This window comes from Python bivittatus, unplaced genomic scaffold (assembly GCF_059951505.1).
Source record: "Python bivittatus isolate LINGU-HERP-01145 unplaced genomic scaffold, Pbiv_v1 ctg000080_np1212, whole genome shotgun sequence".
NCBI lineage: Eukaryota > Metazoa > Chordata > Lepidosauria > Squamata > Pythonidae > Python > Python bivittatus.
The window spans coordinates 83,051,265-83,069,836 of record NW_028277035.1 but is presented as its reverse complement, the minus strand read 5'-3'; the positions used below and the strand labels follow the sequence as shown (position 1 = coordinate 83,069,836).

General features: G+C 45.2%; 1 protein-coding gene across 10 annotated transcripts in view; it reads right to left on the bottom strand.

Moving 5' to 3' along the window:
• The window catches only part of FHIT (fragile histidine triad diadenosine triphosphatase), a 1,182,997-nt gene that overhangs the window by 781,057 nt on the left and 383,368 nt on the right, over positions 1-18,572 (bottom strand). The gene's annotated exons all lie outside the window — the stretch shown is intronic.

Below are 18,572 nucleotides of genomic sequence, written 5' to 3'. Positions count from 1 at the left end.
AATAATTTTATTTTATCTAATCTGTTTTTCTTTTTAAAGAAGTAGCAAAGATATTACAAGGTAAAATACATGCCAATTCCAGCAACTCGCCTATTAAAAAAGATCTAACAAAGTTAACAGAAAGATGGAGAACATACATAAGTTCTATTGCACGTTCTTGGATTTCTTTCCTCATTTTCATTTAGCCCCCATAACAAGCACATTAAATCCATCATCTCCTCTCTTTTCCCAACAAGAAGGGGCAGTTTGCTTAACTTGACTTCTGGCTTGGCTGTCTGGTAAATAATGGGAGCAAATGTTATTAAGGCCTCTGTCCTGCGACAGGTTGGAGCCAGCTTCCTATTTTTATTTTTCAGCAGAGAGTTTATTGGACAAAACCCAACACTAAGACTACATGGCAAGATGTATCCATTTTGCTTTGTTAAGAGCAGCAACCTAGAGGCCCAAGTTGAGATGATTCCTTCTTAAAAATTAAGAAGAAGTTTCCCACCAATAAGGATACTTGCGTGAAGAGAACAAATCTAACCTAGGATCAGTCATGGGTCGAGCAGCATCAAAGAGCAGCACTGTTCCCCTTCTGGACCCAGCCAGCCTCAAAAGCTACCAACCTATCATTGGGCCCACTGGTGTTACTAGGTTTAGCTGATTGCTCTCCTCCTTTTCTGATACCACCTCCAAATCTTTGTCCTATAACACCTCTTTGTTCTTATCTCAACTTACAATTTTCTTCTCTCTAAAGTGCTGCTAATATAACTGATTTGCTCTTCCTACTCTGCTTCTAGTGCTGTCACCCATCTCCTGAGATTTATGGTTGGATATGTCCAGCTATGGATTCCTTCCTACTTGCCTTACCCGGTTCCTGAGCAACACCCACCTTTCCCTTTATAATCTCCCTGTCCCCCAGTTACATGGCTCCCTTCTGGTAACTCAGGCCTGCCATTCCTATCTGTGTCACCCTAATCAGGGGATGGATGGGCAAATGCATCCTCCCAATCCTTTTTGGAAGACTCCAGATCCTTCCAAACTCAGGCTTCTTCAATTCAGTGGTAAACTCACACTTTACAGTGGTATGATTTTCCTTTCTGGGGGAAAAAACGAAGGAAATACTAGGCAGTGCTGTTTGTGTGTTAAATCTCTGACAGTTACAGCACTATTTACCAGAAAACTGGAAATCAAGGAGCTGGGAATCCAAGCATCCTCCACTGACAATTAAACGAATCTCTTGTGAGTATCCTAATGATTTTTGTCTTGTTTTAATTTAGATTTGGATGATTGATATAAGTATGTGACAAAGGATTGGTGCATTGCCACAACCTGCCTAAACTGGCTATTACTCTACTTAGGTTTACTAAAAGAGGGATAAGAAGAATCCAGATGTCCTATCTAAGGTGTACAAATCAAGCCAATAATGGAGAAAGCCAAAAACACACAGTAAATCTAAAAGTCAGGCCAAAGTTTGTATATACACTTGAAGCAGGTGAGAAGGCAGCACACTAAATCACTGTAAAACACAAAACAACAAAGCAGAGTCCAAGGATCAAAACCCAGAGTTTCAGCAAACACGAGTAAATCGAGAATATAAAAACTAAAGACAAGAGAAAACTAGCAACTTCAGTCCCCCGAGCACCATGAAAAAGCATAGCCTTTGTTGCCCAGAAGTCCCCAGGCTCCAAACCTCAAATGGCAGACTATTCCATAGGACTGAGACAACCATGAGGTAAACCAAGTCAACGGCACCCAAGCTATATAGGGCCTTACAGACAATGACTAGATTCAGACCTAGAAACTGGGGAAGCCAATGCAGGTTTTGCAGGTCGGATGTAATGCTGCAGAAATGGCTCTCTCCCATCAGCAGTCATGTTCCGAAATTCAGCAGTAGCAGAAGAGTCCAAGTTGTCTCTAAAGATGTTGGAATAATGTAATTTGGAGATAATGAGGAGGTGAGTTACTGTTGCCAAGATTCTCTGCTCCAAATCCAATTTCATCTGCCACATCAAAAACTGGGCAAAATCTCTCCTGACCGTAACCTTGACCTGTTAAACAGATAAGGAGAATCCTCTTTTCCTTCATACAGTATGTGAAACTCTAATATTTTGAGAACCAGGATGTTGTTTGGAGACTTTTGGGTCAAACTGTGATTAAGGCAGGAGGATGACCTACTTTAATATCCACTTTTGTCTTGCTTTTTTTCCCTTCCCTTGGTAGGGTATTCAAGTTCCCGAGACATGAATAGACGGTAAAATATTGCAGTCAACCCATATTATAAACTATGTTTACTCCATTAAAAAAAAAAAACTACTTAATCCATTTTTTTCTTGTCTGCATTGTATTGGTGCTTTTTAATCTTGAGTGTATTACCTGCTGTGGTACTGCCTTTAGTTAATTTTAATTGTGCATTGATTTTATTTGATGATTGCAGCTATATATTTTGGGTTGCAAGCTAGGCTAAACTGATACTGGAGAGGACTTTAAATGCTCAAACATCAAGTTACTGCCTTTTCCTGAGTGAATGGGGAAACTTGATGGGGCGGCAGAAGAATTGACCGAGGTCTGCTTTAATGATCTCAAGGAAATGTCTAGCTCCACCTTCAAAGAAAGAACAAAAGATGAATGACAGGCTAACTCAAGCATCTGGCATGGAATGATTCTACCCTACTTGTTCTGATGTTAATATTGATTTCCAATGTACTGAACAATTCTTTTTCTCTGTGAAATATAAGAGCAGCTGGAAATATCAGGAACTTGATCACTGCAGAAGACTATAAAAAGTTAACTAGCAGCAGAGAGAATAAAGGTGTGCAAATCCATTGAAATTCTTATTGTGTATTGACTTAGTTAAAATTTGATGCTTGCCCTTGGCTGGACATTTAAGCAACATTTTTCTCTCTCTCTTTCATTTCTGACACATACACATGCATAGATTATACTTGCATATCATGCTAAACCATGGTTTGCTTAATCAGTTTATTGAATGAACCAGAATTGGCTGGTTGTGCACAATGTGCTAAGTCATAAGTCATTCTTTGTATAAACCACAGGGGCCAGATAGCCAAATGAACTGTCTTTTAAATTATCTTGTTTGTGAATTGTGTCAACAACATGCACCTTGGAAATCTGCGATATTAAACTCATCAGAACAAAATCAGAGGGAACTTTGACTCAATGGTGGGCTCCTGATTTTTATCAAACTATAACGGAATTTGCATCACACCAGGATCAGATATGTATACACATCCCTGTGTGCCTATTTCTCCTAAACTGTGGCATTCAATTTTACCTGTCGACAGGCTGCAACCTTGTGGACAAAGAAAATAGACAGCGTGATTTAGACTAGGGATGGTGGGAGAGCATCCTGCTCTTCCCTCAGCAAGACAACTGGTCTAGCTGGAAAAACTTACTGGCAGCTTTGGAAAGAGCAGTGAGCAGCTCAGCCATTCCTGCCAAAGAGAAAAAGGAAAAGAAACACAATGAAATGAAATGAAATGAAATGAAATGAAATGAAATGAAATGAATGGGGAGAGAGCTATCAGCTCAAAGAGAAACTGGAAAAGTACCAATTTCTTGTTAAAACAAACCCATTTCTTTACCTTGGTAATTTATTACAGAATATAATATATATTGCATTGCAATACAGTGATCTCCCAAGCAAGTAAATTCCAGTCTTCCAAGTCTTCAACTAGTAGAAGGGCAATAATGGACCTTGTACGGATAGGGTAGCTGCATTCACACAACAGACCAAGGAAAAAGGGAGTTTCTAGTTTAGTCTAGTTTAGCATGTTGTACGAAAAGTAGATCTTGGCTTATTTGTTAGCACACTGAGGAACTTACAATTGTGGTTTATTCAATAAATCATGATTAGGCAAATCACAGTTTACCATATTTGTAGAACTCAATTGTTGAGGGGAAGCAGGCTGAAGAGACAAGACCAGAGGAAGGGAGTAAAAGACCAAGACCAACCTCATTACTGAAATCCTGTGGTTATTGGAAGAAAACACACTTCTAAGCTGTAGCATTTATGTGATGATGTCATGATATTTCTGCAATTTGCCATCCTGCTCCCCTCTGCGGACACCCATATATGTAACGGTCCAGGAGAGGGTAATGGAGGAAGTGATGAAATGTGCATCATAATGTACATGAACAACATGACTTACATATTCCTGTTGAATGTTGGGACACAAGTACATAAGGGCAGCATTTGGGTCATGATGTCACCTTATGGATGTCATTATTTTACTGCTGATGCTCATGGTGGTAACACCAGTATGTCTCCAGTGAGAAATGAAAATAAACAGAAGTATAATTTACATCAGTGGTCCCATTCTAGATATATTTTCTCTGAAATTCCAACTGGCTTTGACAAAGGAATTTCCAAGTCAATATATTTAGGATTACATTTCTTCAAAAAAAAAAAAAAGTGATTTCTTCTTTTTCTAATAATTGGCTCCTGTGTCTAGTACTGCTACATGAGTGAGAAAGGAAATAATCGCATCTTAACCAATAAAGATGTTGTGCTGATACAGAAAACAACTTGCACCTCTAGTTACAAAAAAAGGTCAAAGAGTACCCCTAAACCTCAAACTTGTTCCTTCATGAGAAGCACAGGAAGAACTTCACTTCGCTGTATGGGGGAACCTCCAATCCATAATTCCTCCAACTTGTCTTGACTTAGCTTTGATTCACTCTGAAGTTCTGGATTCAAGTCCACCTTCAGCCACAGAAGCTTTCCAGCTGACCTTAGACCTTTTCACTCACTCTCAACACAATCTACTATACCAGCATAGGTCTCTGATACAAACCATGATGATATCACACATATCATGATGTCAACATGCAACTGATGTGAATAATGTAATTTGCTTCAGTTGTGAGATTTGCCCCGTTCGACAGAGAAACTCTCGTGACACGTGTGGTTCACAAAGAAGGTTTACTCATGCGTAACGTAGTAGTCACAAGCAAAGCCAGGACTGGCTTGGTACAATTGCATCACTTGTTATATTCCCCCCTTCCCGCGCTTTTTCCCGCCTCGTGATCACGTTGCTGCTGCGGATTATTGGCCCCCCCAATAATCCCCCTTGATTGTCCATGATGGCAGGTTCGGTCAGGGTCCATTGTCCTTGATGGGCAGTCCCCCCCGGCTTGGGTTGGTCCCTCCCCGTTACGTGCAAGCCCGCGGGTTCTGTGCTGCGCGCGATCTTGTTTCGCTGCCTGCGGCCCCGTTCATTGTTGGCTCGCGCCGTTATCAGTTTATAGTTAAAAGCTTCCGCTGCGGTTTTCCTGTTTGGCTGGGCGCAGGTGGCCCGTTAATTAGCGGCGCTTTCAGTTCCTCTTTTCCTCGCTAGCTGCCGCCGGTGGAGTTCGCTGGCTACGAGCTTCCCCGAAGCCCCGTGCTGACCGAACCTGACATACCGCCCCCCTGAAGACAAGTCCCCCTCTTAATTGGGCTACTAGGGTGTTGCCCCCCCCCATCTGCCATAACGGTGTGCCTTTCCTTGGCTAAGTCACTTATGGGATGGGTCCCCGAAGGTTCTCCTTCCCCTCCTTCCCTTCCTTCGCCGCTGCGCACGTCGAGCAGCTGGCCACGTACTCCCTCGTATCCCTCCGGAGAGACGGCCACCAGAACTGTTCACGCAGGAGGTGGAAAGTCCTAACAAACCCACAGTGTCCCGTAGTGTCCTCGGCGTGCCCTCTCCGGAGCACATCCACCCGGCAAGCTTCTGGAACGTAGAGCCTCCCCTTGTGCTCCCAGCAGGTCCCTTGTTTCTTCAGGGAGTCCTTGTTGTTTACTAACCAGGGGTCTCCCTCGCTCGCCTCTGCACAGCGCCGCCTCAGCTCCGGCTCGGCTCCCTTCCCCTGCTTCTCCCTTGGGGGTTGGGCTCCGCCTTTCGCCTCCAGCTGGGTCGTCCTTGTTGGGTCCCTGGATTCGAGCGGCGGCTCCCTCAGTGTCCTACAACCTTCCAGGTTCCCCTGGCCGCGGCCAGGTCCCGGTCTATCGCCGGTTGCTTCACTCACGCTTGGCGCGGACCAGTCGGCTCCCGGCGCCGCTCCTGCCCCCGCTCTTGATGCCAGTGTGATCGCCGCCTGCTTTGCCACGGGGCCCTCGGGTCCCGCTGCCACCGTCTCTGCTGTAGCCGACCCCTGCGTTGCTGCGGGGCCCTTCGTCGTCGATGCCACCGCCACCTCGGCGGTCTCTGACCCCTCTCGTTTGTTGGTCGCCCTCGGCGCCGTCCTCGTATTCGCCTGACGGGCGGTTGGTCGCCCGGGCCCCGCTGCTGCCGCTGCTGCGGCTTGCCGGCCCTCGGCTCTCTGTCGCGCAGTCGCCACCTCGCCTAGCTCCGTGGGGTCCTCAGCTCCCGCGCCGCCTCCGCGGCTCAACCTGGCTTCCCCGGTGGTGCCGTCGAATCGCACCGTCTCTGCTGCCACGCTCTCTCGTGCGCTTGCCGCCTCGGCTCCTCTGCCGGTCTCCCTCGGCGCCGCCCTCACCGCGTGTGCAGTTGGTTTCCCGGGCTCTATTGCCGCCGCTGCCGCAGCTCGCTGGCCCTCGGCTCGCCGTCGCCCAGCCGCCACCTCGCCGGGTTCTGTGGGGCCCCCTGTTCTCGTGCCACCTCCACAGCTCGACCCCGTCTGCTTGGTGGTGCCGCCGAACCGCACCGTCTTGGCCACCCAATCGATGTGCGGGTTCTGGCGCGTAAGCCATGCCAGCCCCAGCACTAGTGCATGGCCGGCCCCCGGGGCAACTACTAAGCCTAGCTCCTCCCGGCTTGTCCCCACTGTCAAACCAACCGGCTCAGTGCGATACTGCGCCAGTTCCCCCCCTGCCGTCGATCCATCCAACTGGCTGAGTGCGAGGGGCTTCCTGAGTCTCCTCACGCTGAGCCCCAGCGCGGATGCCAGTACCGGGTGGATCAGGCAGTGGGTGCATCCCGAATCCAGCAAGGCATCGACTTTCGCCTCTGCTTCTGATCTCACCCCCTTGAGGTGGACCCTGATCCTCATGGGCGAGTAGCTTCTTCTGTCCCGCCCTTCCTCATGCTGCCACTCCGTTGGCTGCTCTGGGGTGCGCCTCAGCGTCGCCAGCCATCGCCTCCCGCTGGCTCGCTCTCCCCTCCTCGCAGAGCCGGGCTTCCTCGTGAGCCAGCCGGCTCCGCTGCACACCGCTCCACTAGCTGCTGTCTCCTCCCAGGATCGGTCGGGGTCCCTTATAGCCGGGAATCGCCGGCCCCCGTCCTTTGTGCAGCTCGCCAAGACCCCCTGCCTCGAGGGGCACTGCACCATCCGATGCCCCTTGCCTCCACACCGGTAGCAGGTCCCTGCAGTCTGCCGGGCGTTTCCAACCTCGATCCTCTGCCGTCGGCTCCTGCGCCTCGCCTCCGGTGCCGCCTCACTTTGGTCCACTGTGGCTGGTATCGGGGCTCGCACCTCTCGCTTCCCCGGGTCTCCGGCATCCCCCGCCGTCTCCACCAGCCAGCTCCACTTCACTAGAGCCTCCAGGTCGTCCCTAGTGGGTGCTCCCCCCTGGATCTCTGAGTGGAGCCTGTCCTGCACAGGGAGATAGGTTAGTGGCTTGGGGCGCCCCAAGAGCTCGCTCCTTGAGCTCCTGAATCGGGGCGCTTCTGCTGGCCGCCGACCTCCCTTCGCGCTCCCCGTCAGGCTGACCACTTCTGCTAGCCTGGTCTCCACGCCGCCCTCTGCGGCTGCCCCAGCCGGGGCCCTGGGTCCGCCACTCCATGCCTCCCGCATGCCCGGTACAGCTGTTGTCTGCTGCTGGAGGTCGCCCTCCAGCCCGTCCAGCCTCTCCTCCGGCTCCTGGCTCCCGGACCCCGCGCCGCTGCTCCCGGGAACCGCACGTCCCGTCAAGCCCTCTGGCTCCGTCCCGCTGCTGAGCGCCCGCTTGGCGCCCCGCGAACTGGCCGTGGTTGTGGGTCCCCTCTTCCTCACGCTAGGGACTGGAGTCATCTGCGCAACCTCTGGTCTAGGCTCCGTGCAGTTTCTTGAGGTCGTATCCTCACTGCTGCCGGTATCGCCCGATTCCTTCTTCGCCTGCGACTCTGCCCCTGGGGCCTTGCCCCGCCGGAAGATGGTCTGCAACATCACTTGGACAGCATCCATCCGCTGCTCGATCTTGGCCTCCAGTCGGGTGAATCGTTCCTCACGCTCTCGGGCCTCGGGTTCCGAGTCACTACTCGTCGCGACCCCCCATGCTGGCGACCCGTTGGGGCTCCTGCCCCCGCCGAACGACCACCCGTCCTCTGGCGCCCTCTTGGCTGTGTCCGTGCGCCATTCGCCCCGGACTGGTCCCGCCATCACGCCTTCGGATCTGGGCTCCTGGTAGCCCAGCTGGCACGCGGTTTCCCCATCGCTTGCCATCTCCTGGTGCCATTAATCAATTCCTCTCCGGTCTTGGCTGCAGGGAAAGAAAGGTGAGCGCTCCTCGGTGTGTACCGGGTAGCACTCAATGTAAGTCCTGGCTTTATGTGAGATTTGCCCCGTTCGACAGAGAAACTCTCGTGACACGTGTGGTTCACAAAGAAGGTTTACTCATGCGTAACGTAGTAGTCACAAGCAAAGCCAGGACTGGCTTGGTACAATTGCATCACTTGTTATATTCCCCCCTTCCCACGCTTTTTCCCGCCTCGTGATCACGTTGCTGCTGCGGATTATTGGCCCCCCCAATAATCCCCCTTGATTGTCCATGATGGCAGGTTCGGTCAGGGTCCATTGTCCTTGATGGGCAGTCCCCCCCGGCTTGGGTTGGTCCCTCCCCGTTACGTGCAAGCCCGCGGGTTCTGTGCTGCACGCGATCTTGTTTCGCTGCCTGCGGCCCCGTTCATTGCTGGCTCGCGCCGTTATCAGTCTATAGTTAAAGCTTCCGCTGCGGTTTTCCTGTTTGGCTGGGCGCAGGTGGCCCGTTAATTAGCGGCGCTTTCAGTTCCTCTTTTCCTCGCTAGCTGCCGCCGGTGGAGTTCGCTGGCTACGAGCTTCCCCGAAGCCCCGTGCTGACCGAACCTGACATCAGTCACAAATGACAGAATAATACAGCTTGGGTCATTTGCATGATGACATCATAACATACATGATGGCAATTGCCTCCCCTTAACACCCCCCCCCCCGCAGATGCCCTTTCTCACAGTTGTTGTGAGGACAAAGTTGAGAGAGTTTTACATATGAGCTTCTTGAGGAAAAATAGGACATAAACTGAACAAACATCTAAGTTCCAGGAATACATTTGGTCCTGACGAGTCAGAAAAACTGTGTCGACCTCCTTAATAGTAATCAAGAAGCTAGATTCTCACCCTTTATTACAGTACAAGAATAAATGGGTTTTGTTACAAAATCTTGGAAATGAGATATGTAGTGTATGTACTTTAGCCTCCCATCCTCCTTTATCAGTGAGTGCATTAACATGGGTCTTCAATCTCTTTGATCCTCTTTCTAGCTTTCTCTTGATTGAATAGAGAGGTGAGTAGCAGTTTATGAGATACCAATGTCATGTCTATCTGGTCATGTTCTGCCACGTTTTGCAAATGTCCATTCTCAATTCCAGGGTCAGAAAATTCTATTCCAAACAGTGTGGTCCAAAACAGAGAAGTCTACTGTTCTAGAGCAGCAACTAAGAATCAGAAGAAGAAAGGCTGGTATACAGTCACAATCAAATGGGGATTAAGAACCAAGAGAGCAGCTGGGAAAAGCAGTGGAAACTGAAGTTGTATTTTGATGCTCAAATGTTTCAAACTGAGCAACAATAAGGATAGTATTTTATGGGGCTGGTGTGCAAGGACTGGCCCACAAGACTATCTGACAATGGCAAAGTAAGTTGGCTCCAAGGAGATGGTAAGAGCCCCAGTTTGGGACACACAATGGCTATTTCACATGTTATGTCAAACCATGGTTTGATTAAATAAGCTATGTTTAAAAAGCCACAATTGGTCAGGTTTAGCCATAAACCTTGGTTTACAACCATAAGGGCCAGGCCCATGTATGTTAAGCATGATTTGCTTGAACACAGTTTGGTGAATAATCCACAGTTGGCTGGCTTCCCACAGATATCCAGGGAATGGTTTAAACACACAGTATCTGGGTTTGCACATTTTAAGTCTAAAGTGAGCAAACTGTGAACTCAGCCAATGACATTCCAAATCTTCCTCTTTTTCTCCACACTTTCTCCTATTCCTGTCTTTTATTTTGGGCTCCTGTCCCAAGTAATGGGAGTTATGTTTTAGTTTTGCTATTTTTCCCCTGTAAGAACTGCAATGGATTCCTGACTGCATTCAGCCTAACACGCCCAAGATACGAATGCATATTTAGAGCTGCATTCACATGATCAGAAATTTCAAATGTACAACTGGCTGCTTAAATCCCTCAGGTGGGGCAGGCCCAGGTTGCGGGAGTGCAGATTGAATTGCTGGGGCGGGGGGTGTTGGTTGAGTGAGATTTTTGATACAGTTCCCTTGTGATATTTCAAACTAAGCTGGAGAATTCAGTTTGAGTTTTGGGTGGATTTTTCCTTGGTGCATATGCTCGAGTATACAGATAAGAATTCCTACCCACTCCTTTTTTTTTCTTTTTGCTGAGGGCAGATAGAAAATCCTGCAGTAGAATTTTTTAAGAGTCAGAAAGATCAAGGAGAAAGTGAGGGGAAAGCCGTCATGCTTGTATGTACGGGGAGAGGAATTCAGCCCCTCAGAGAATAATGTTTCCTCAAATTTAAACACTAAGTATAAACACAGTGCAAAAACCCCAGTGAAGCAGCTAATTCTCTTTGAGACAAGGAGACGAGTTCAAAGGAAAGGCTGAGGGGGTGGCTTGAATTTCCAGTAAGATAAAACACAGCAGTCTCTTTGGCATCAAGACGCAAAAGCCTTACCTGGCTTCTTGTGAAAAGCAATTTATTTTAGATTAGGGCACAGCAACTATCATTCGAAGCACTAGGGATTGTGATCTAACGCAGAAGAACATCCTCTCTCCAAATACTGGCTACAGTTGCAAGCTCCCTTAGGTTCCTTGTCCAGCACCATCATGATTCAGGAAAAGAGAACTGGCACCTGACTGATAAGTGGTGTACAGCTTCACTAGTCTAGTCTACATGTTACACTTACCGTGTGGAAGATTTGCCTCCTAATGGCTAACCACTAATCAGTCTATCTCTCGTCTGCCTCTCTGCTCACCCACCCTCCCTGCAACCTTTGTCTACTTCACTCTTCCATTGAGGGATTCATCACTGCAGGATGCAGCAGAGAAGAGAAAGAGAAAGTGGTGGGAGGGAGACTCTTCCTACCAATACTGCAGAAATTAGGTGATGTCTGTTCTGAAACTTTTCTGGGAGGGGAGGAATGCAGCAAGTCCTACTTTCTTTTTATTTTGTTTGATTAGTAAACTTACAGTCTGTCTCAAAATAGCATGCCCAGTATTCCCTCCCCATATTTTTCACCATAATTTTCTGAAGCAGATTGGCAGGAGGTTCAAGAACATAGCCTGGTGGAGGAGGTTTCCTGCAAAGGTTTTGAAGCAGCGACCGGAGCCTCATCTGTTGTTGCCACTGCCACAATTTGACTAGCATGTGTGCCCTATATTTGAGGGAGACTGGGGGCAAGTATGGCCCACGGGTGTGCACTTCTGGTGCAGAAAATACAGAGCAAGATAGAACAGTAATAATGTTGCTTCCTATCTGTAGGCAGAAGTTGGATGTGCCCCAGAATATACACCTGAACCTCTGATGGCTCCCAGCGTGCTCTACCACTGCCCAGACTGGCTGGTGCTGCTGGGAGTTGTGATAAAGCAATCTGGAGAGCCACAAGTTCTTCACATCTGATAGACGTGCTGACAATGTACACCACAGACATGGAAAAAGTGCTTGAATTTGCACAAAAGCGCACGTTCTTGTCACATTCTGGAGCAACTGTTTATCATTTTATGCATGAATAAATCTAGTTTATATTTTAAAAGCACATTCTTTAGGTTCATAGAACAATGAAATGTAAGGGTTGGATGGCCCAGTCAACTACTAAATTAGGTGATGTTAATTATAAAAGAAGCAATAGGAGGAGGAGGGAATGAAATAAACCCATTCTGAAACTTAAGACAAGATTTGGAAGACATCTACTGTCAATGGCATGAACCAGCAAGGCACCCACCCAGTCAAGCAGGCAGAATTGGAGAGAGTAGAGGGAGAAATGGAGTGTTAGTCTAAAGGAAGTCAGGTACAGTATCTCCATCACTGTTCTGACAGATGTTATACCGCAAAATAGGAAGTCCTGTATAAGTGCACGGTGCAAAACTCTGAAGACTTGCTGAAAAAGTTACCATGCCAGATTAAAGAATGATTCAGCAGCAAGTTTAGAATCAAACTAAAATGTTCCTTCACCCTTGAATTTTTGGGAATAAGATGCAATTTTGGGGCGCAGCATGAAACATACCACCAACATCTAGACCAAGATTTCTCAACCTTGACAACTTTGAGATGTATGGACTTCAATTCCCAGAATTCCCCAGCATGCTGGGGACTGAAGTCCACACATCTTGAAGTTGCCAAGGTCGAAAAGCACTGGCTTAAACTACCACAGAAACTGTCAGCCATCTTTTTTTTCTTTCCCATTTCATTGGGCCACTGGTTATCCCATTTTCTTCTAGGAGATAATTGTCAGAGCATTTTATATATCTCTGAGGGCTTTGGGGAAAGGAAAGGGGGCAGTAAGAAGAAGAAATGGGCAGTGAGTTTCCAAATTATTCATTACCTTGAGTCTTTCCTAGAGGGACACCCTCCTTTCTCTCAACTGTTCTTGTAAGACTGCATTTCAGACAATGCAAGTTTTAATCTTTTTCAAGAGTCATAATTTCTTGTGGAATGACAACATTCGGTAGTGTAGTGGCATACCCGAATATCTGGGAAGGCATTATAAGAAGAGGAAAAAAGAGGACTTTTTTTCTTAATCTTTATGATAATTGCTATGAATTGGAGACTAGGTTCAAGTTGTTCTGAAAATTAAATTTATTCATTTATGCAACTGATATCTCACATTTCTATTTTTTTTTAACAATCCCAGGGCAAGCGTACAATTCAATTAAGATTAGAATGCAATTTTAAACAATTTATATACCATTTCAAGCAAAATAAATAATTCAATTTAACCTTTGAAAGCATGTATAAAACTACACATGCCTTAAAATTCTCCAACAGGGTAAACAAGTTATGCATTTTCTTCATAACAGCCCCTGTGGAATCCCCCAACAACCTGGGATCATGCCACCAATATATTGTGACAAAATGGCCAATTTCTGGTGTGTAGGCTTTTTTTTCCCCCAAGACCACTAGCAATTTATAGCATCATCTGACCATCACAATGCCAATATATTCCTTTGTATCAGCAATAGCTGGGTGACATTATATACTATAATATTACTATACATATGTTTATATTATACAGGTAGTCCTCACTTTAAAAATTGTCTTGTTTAACAACAACAAGAAGCATTCAAAGGTACGACAGCACTGAAAAATAACTTTACAACCAGTCCTCACACTTAGGAGCATTGCAGTGTTCCTGCGGTCATGTGATCAAGATTTGGGAGGTTTGCAACTGGTGGGCATTTACGATCATCGAAGCATCACCATCATGTGACTGCAATTTGCATGCTTCACAGCCAGCTTTCGACAGTAATGGAGAAGCCAGCAGTAAAATCACAAGTCGCAGTCACTTGATGTCTCACTTAACGATTTGTGGTGATTCGCTTAACAACTGCAGTAGAAGTGAGGACATAAGTCTATCGTAGTCATGTGATGTCTCGCTTAATGACCGTGTCACTTAGCAACAGACATGCCGGTCCCGATTCTGGTCATTAAGCAAGGACTATTATATTACATTACATTACATTAATTTAGCCATCTAGCAGGACTAGGAAGCATGCCTTTTCATAATAGCCCCAATGCTCTTTCCCCAGGTGTTGGTATAGGATGAGGCTGGAGTCCAGGGATAGTATCGCTAGATGTATCGGAGAAGGATGATTAAGGAGCTGGGTTTGGGTTTTATTGGGGTTTTTTTGTGGGGGGGGTTATTATTGTTGTGAACTGCCCAGTGTTGTATTTTTTAAAATGGCTGGCCATATAAGTCTTTAAAATGGATAAATAAATATATAACACATTCTTTCAGGTGAAATTAATTCAATTCAGTTAATTTGCTCTTTTTCTAAATTGGAGCATCGTGTCAAAGATTCCAAATCATTCCAGAAAGGGATTCCTCCCTGATACCACCCTTCTAGCTTGTCCTTTCATTAGGAATGCTCAAGAATTTCATTCACTCCAAATCTGGAAGTGAACTCAGTTGATCTGAATTTCCCAAAGTAATATCTAGACTGAAATGTAATTACCTTTCAAGTTTCATGTTTCTGTGATATAGCTTATGACTGGAAAAAAAAACTGTTTAAGGATTCTGTCTTTCTGCCAGACCACTTCCCCCAAATAGAATCTGCCTGCTGAAAGTGTTTGCGAACCATCCCCATTTCTCATGAAATATATGTGAGGGGACTCAGAGGCAAGCCTTTTTGCAGGAACTCTCCTCTTGTGGAACATTGCCCACCAGATATAAAATCTCAGTCCGGATTTTAGAAAACTTTTGAAAACTTGGCTATTTAAAAGACGACTGGGGACCAGGGCATCTGTTGGTTGGTTGCACCTGAGTGATTGAGGCCTCTACTATTATGGAGCATTAGTGCTGAATTGTTGTGTCAGGATCAATTCATATATAGTTATGTTTTATGGTTATTAGATTGGCTTGTAATTTAGTATTTTCTAGTTATTATATTTTTCTATGTTGTACCATATTCTTTGCTTGTGAGGAAGAACTGAGCCAGCATAAAAGCACACATAATATATCAATAAATATTCCAAGTAAAACAGATTTAGAAATGCATATACAACAGAGCAGTAGATTAATAAATGGAGGCTCCAAATTTGGCAAGGCGGAAATTTTCTTCATCAACAGGCAAGCTAATTTAGGGTCGCCTCACAATTTATCTAGACTGGACTGGTCTCGAGAGTTGGGCTCACAAAACACACAACCAGATCAGTCATAGTAGCTGCACTCACCCCACACGCTATTTGTTGCTAATTTTAACCCCTGTCGCAGTTTGGCTTTGCTGAGGGTTTTTTTGGGGGGAGGGGGAAGATAGGCGGATTAACGTATTCTGCGAACTAACCTAACCCATTTGGATAGTAGAGTATATGCTTTAGTGTATGGTGCAAGGCAAAATTAAATAGGTTACATTAACCTAGTCCCTCAAAAATTCAGTTTTGCCCTTGAAAGAGTTGTTAAACTTAATTCAGTGGTACCTCGGGTCACGGACGCTTCTGTTCACGACCAATTCGGGTCACGAACAGCACCGTTCGCAAAATTTTGCCTCCATTCGCGAACGCCGCATCGGGTGACGAACAGGATCCGCGGCCATTTTCCCTCCCGTGACACGTGGTTGTGGCTTCCTGTAGGGAGGGGGACTCTCCCTCCAAACAATATCCGCCTCCCCACCCGCCTTCCTGTCCTCCACGCCTCAAGCAAGGTTAGCGTTCTCTCTCTTCGTACTGTACTGTACTGTACTTCGTGTCATATTTTTGTGGTTTAAAAAAAAAAAAATACATATGGTTCAGAACGGATTAACCGTATTTACATTGAACCTTATGGGAAAATTTGATTCGGTTGGCAATCAAAATCGGTTGGCGACCAAATTCGGAGGGGTCAGAACAGATTAACCGTATTTACACTGAACCTTATGGGAAAATTTGATTCGGGTCGCAACCAATTTGGGTCACGACCAGAGTCGCGGAACGAATTAAGTTCGTGACCCGAGGTACCACTGTACTGGATGGTCAGGTGACCTGGGTTCAAAACTGCTTTTGCCAAAATTGTTCAGATGCACAAATGCGCTCCTTCATGATGCCCTGGAGTTCATGGAAAATGCAAAGACCAAAATGCATTCTTGCAGCATTTTTCTGGCCATAGTACATCAACCGCCGATTTAGTTTATGCCTATTACGCCCTGAATTATAAAATACAAATATTTCAGTAATGCTATATATTGATAGCATCTTGAAAAAGATAAGACCATTTTTCTTTGAACAATTAATAATATTACCAAAGCATTATCTGATAGAACAATAGGACCTATATCAGGGCTCTCTATCCAATCTACTAAAGATTAAGATACTAAAAAACTTGAGAGCAAACTCAAGTTTGCTTGAGAGAACTGAGAAGAAAGTAATTCTTGCAGAACTGGATTAAAGAGCTGTCATATCTCCACGAAATTAAATAAGCTTAGAGGATATGCCATGCTAATAAAGTCCAAATCAGTTTCCAAACTATGATATCTGGAAGACAGCCTCCTTGCCAAGTGAATCTGCCAATCTTTTAATTCCTGCACTGGATTTTGTTTTGTTTGTCCCAGGAGCAGGAGAATTTAATAATATGAAACAACCCATTTTCTATCGCACCTTGATTTTGGTACCTACTCCTGAATGGTAGATTGGCCCCTTCTTAGTTAGACAGGCTGTCAAAATAGTTTTCTGTTACTTAGCTTCAGAATGCTTTTAGCTCCACTATCGGTGCTTAAGATTATTTTTTCCTGCCCTGCCTGCCTTCCTCTTTCTGAAGTTTTCAAGATTAGAAAATGTTTTAAATTGTAAATAATGTTTGGCAGAAAGAATTAATAGTGATACAGAGGAATAAAATAGTTCCAAGGGGAAAAAAAATAGAAATAACATTGTTTCATGAAACAAAGCATTCAAATACAGTATTTAAATTAAAATAAGTATTGATTTTTAACCAAAAAAAAAAAAACAGATTTAAGCAAACCAGAGGCTTTAAATTATGTAGATAGTACAGTCATGCATTCATTCGTCAAAAATGATTTGGAAGAATTGTTTCAAAACTAGCAGGAGCACCACCCTTCTATTCATTAAAGCAGCTGAACTCTCTTCAGGTTTTCATATGATCCTGAGAAAAAAAGACGCTGTTGCTTTAAGAGTCAACTCATTAACACACCATCATCTTTTCTTCAGGCTCATGCTTGGTTTACAGCACTGAATCATTTTTTTAAGTGTTCAGAGCCCCAGAAAGTAGCAAGGTATGTCTGCTTTTCTTTTTCATCCTGAAATAAGGAACAGGGATCCAGTCTAGATTGGCCTACTTTGGACTTCTAAACTTTGCCTTCCCCTACACTGTGTTTTCAGTCATGGCTGGCTCTCTAGTCTTGTAGTTTACCAAAATGGGATGCATTTATTTCAATGGAATCATTTACAGACGCACTTGTAGGTGCTAGGCCTAAAGTACAACACAGCTATCTGTCCCATGATTTTCTAAATGGGGCAGGTTAACATGAGATCTTATAACAAAGTTTCTCAACCTTGGCCACTTTAAGATATATGGACTTCAACTCCCCAAATTCCCCAGCCAGCAATGCTGGCTGAGGAATTCTGGGAGTTGAAGTCCACATATCTTAAAGTGGCCAAGGTTGAGAAACACTCCCTTATAGACTTCAAAATAATTAGGAGTAACTTTGCATAGGCCTCCTTCTAGATTTTCTATATAATGACTTTCATGAACATGCCTCTGTGCTGATTCTTTGCGACACAAAGCAATGTGTCATCCCCACTTAAAAAAAATACACAAAGGAAGAAAACAACCAAGCCCCTTCATTTCTTTATTTTCATGCCAAATCCCATTTGCTGCTTTTAATTTGCATTTTGCTGAATTTGATTTCTGTCTTTTCTTCATATTCAAAAGTCACACACAGGCACATACACATACATACAGAGCTTGCCCCCAAAACAACAAAGAAAACTTCAGCAGATGCTTTTGCAATGAGTATGCAAAACAAAGAATAGAAATTAGCAAAGTAATGTAGTGGGTTATCAGAGTGGTGCATTCACCTCTTTCCCCCTTTTTAATCACGAGTTACTTGCTCGGATCGGAGGCCATCTGGTCTCTCCAAAACACCTGAGAACAAAATTGCTCCCATCCCTTCTAAAGGGCCATCTTTCACCTCAAGACAATTATAAAAATATGTCAGAAAATATTTACATCAGTCATTCAGTCAGATGAGAACAAGAGGGAGCAAAATATGTCAAGGACCCCCGGAATTTATACCTTGAAACCGCTCTGAACTAGTATGTTATGGACCAAAAGGTCTGGTTTCTCCTTGATAAAGAAACAAGCATCCTGTGTCATTGGGTGATGATTTGGCACGATGGTTAGCACAGCAGCAGTATCATTTTCTGTTCTCTGAAATACTATTGTTGTCCAGAAGCTGATTTGTGTGATTAAAAACAGGTTTAAATGGCATGTGTTTTTGGCTTAAAATCCATACTTTTCCATGTAACTTCTATTTTGTTTTTAAAATCTCTCCAAATTTAATCAGCAAAATGGAGGTACAGAGGCCCCCTCAAAATGGGGAACCAGGTAGAAATCAGGAAAAGGGCTTTCTTAAAGGAGGACCATCGCACTGGTCCTCTCCTCCTCCCTAGAGCTCAGGAGACCCAAAGCATAAAATACTGGTGTGATCTTACCAGGTGCAAAATAGATCCCCAGAAA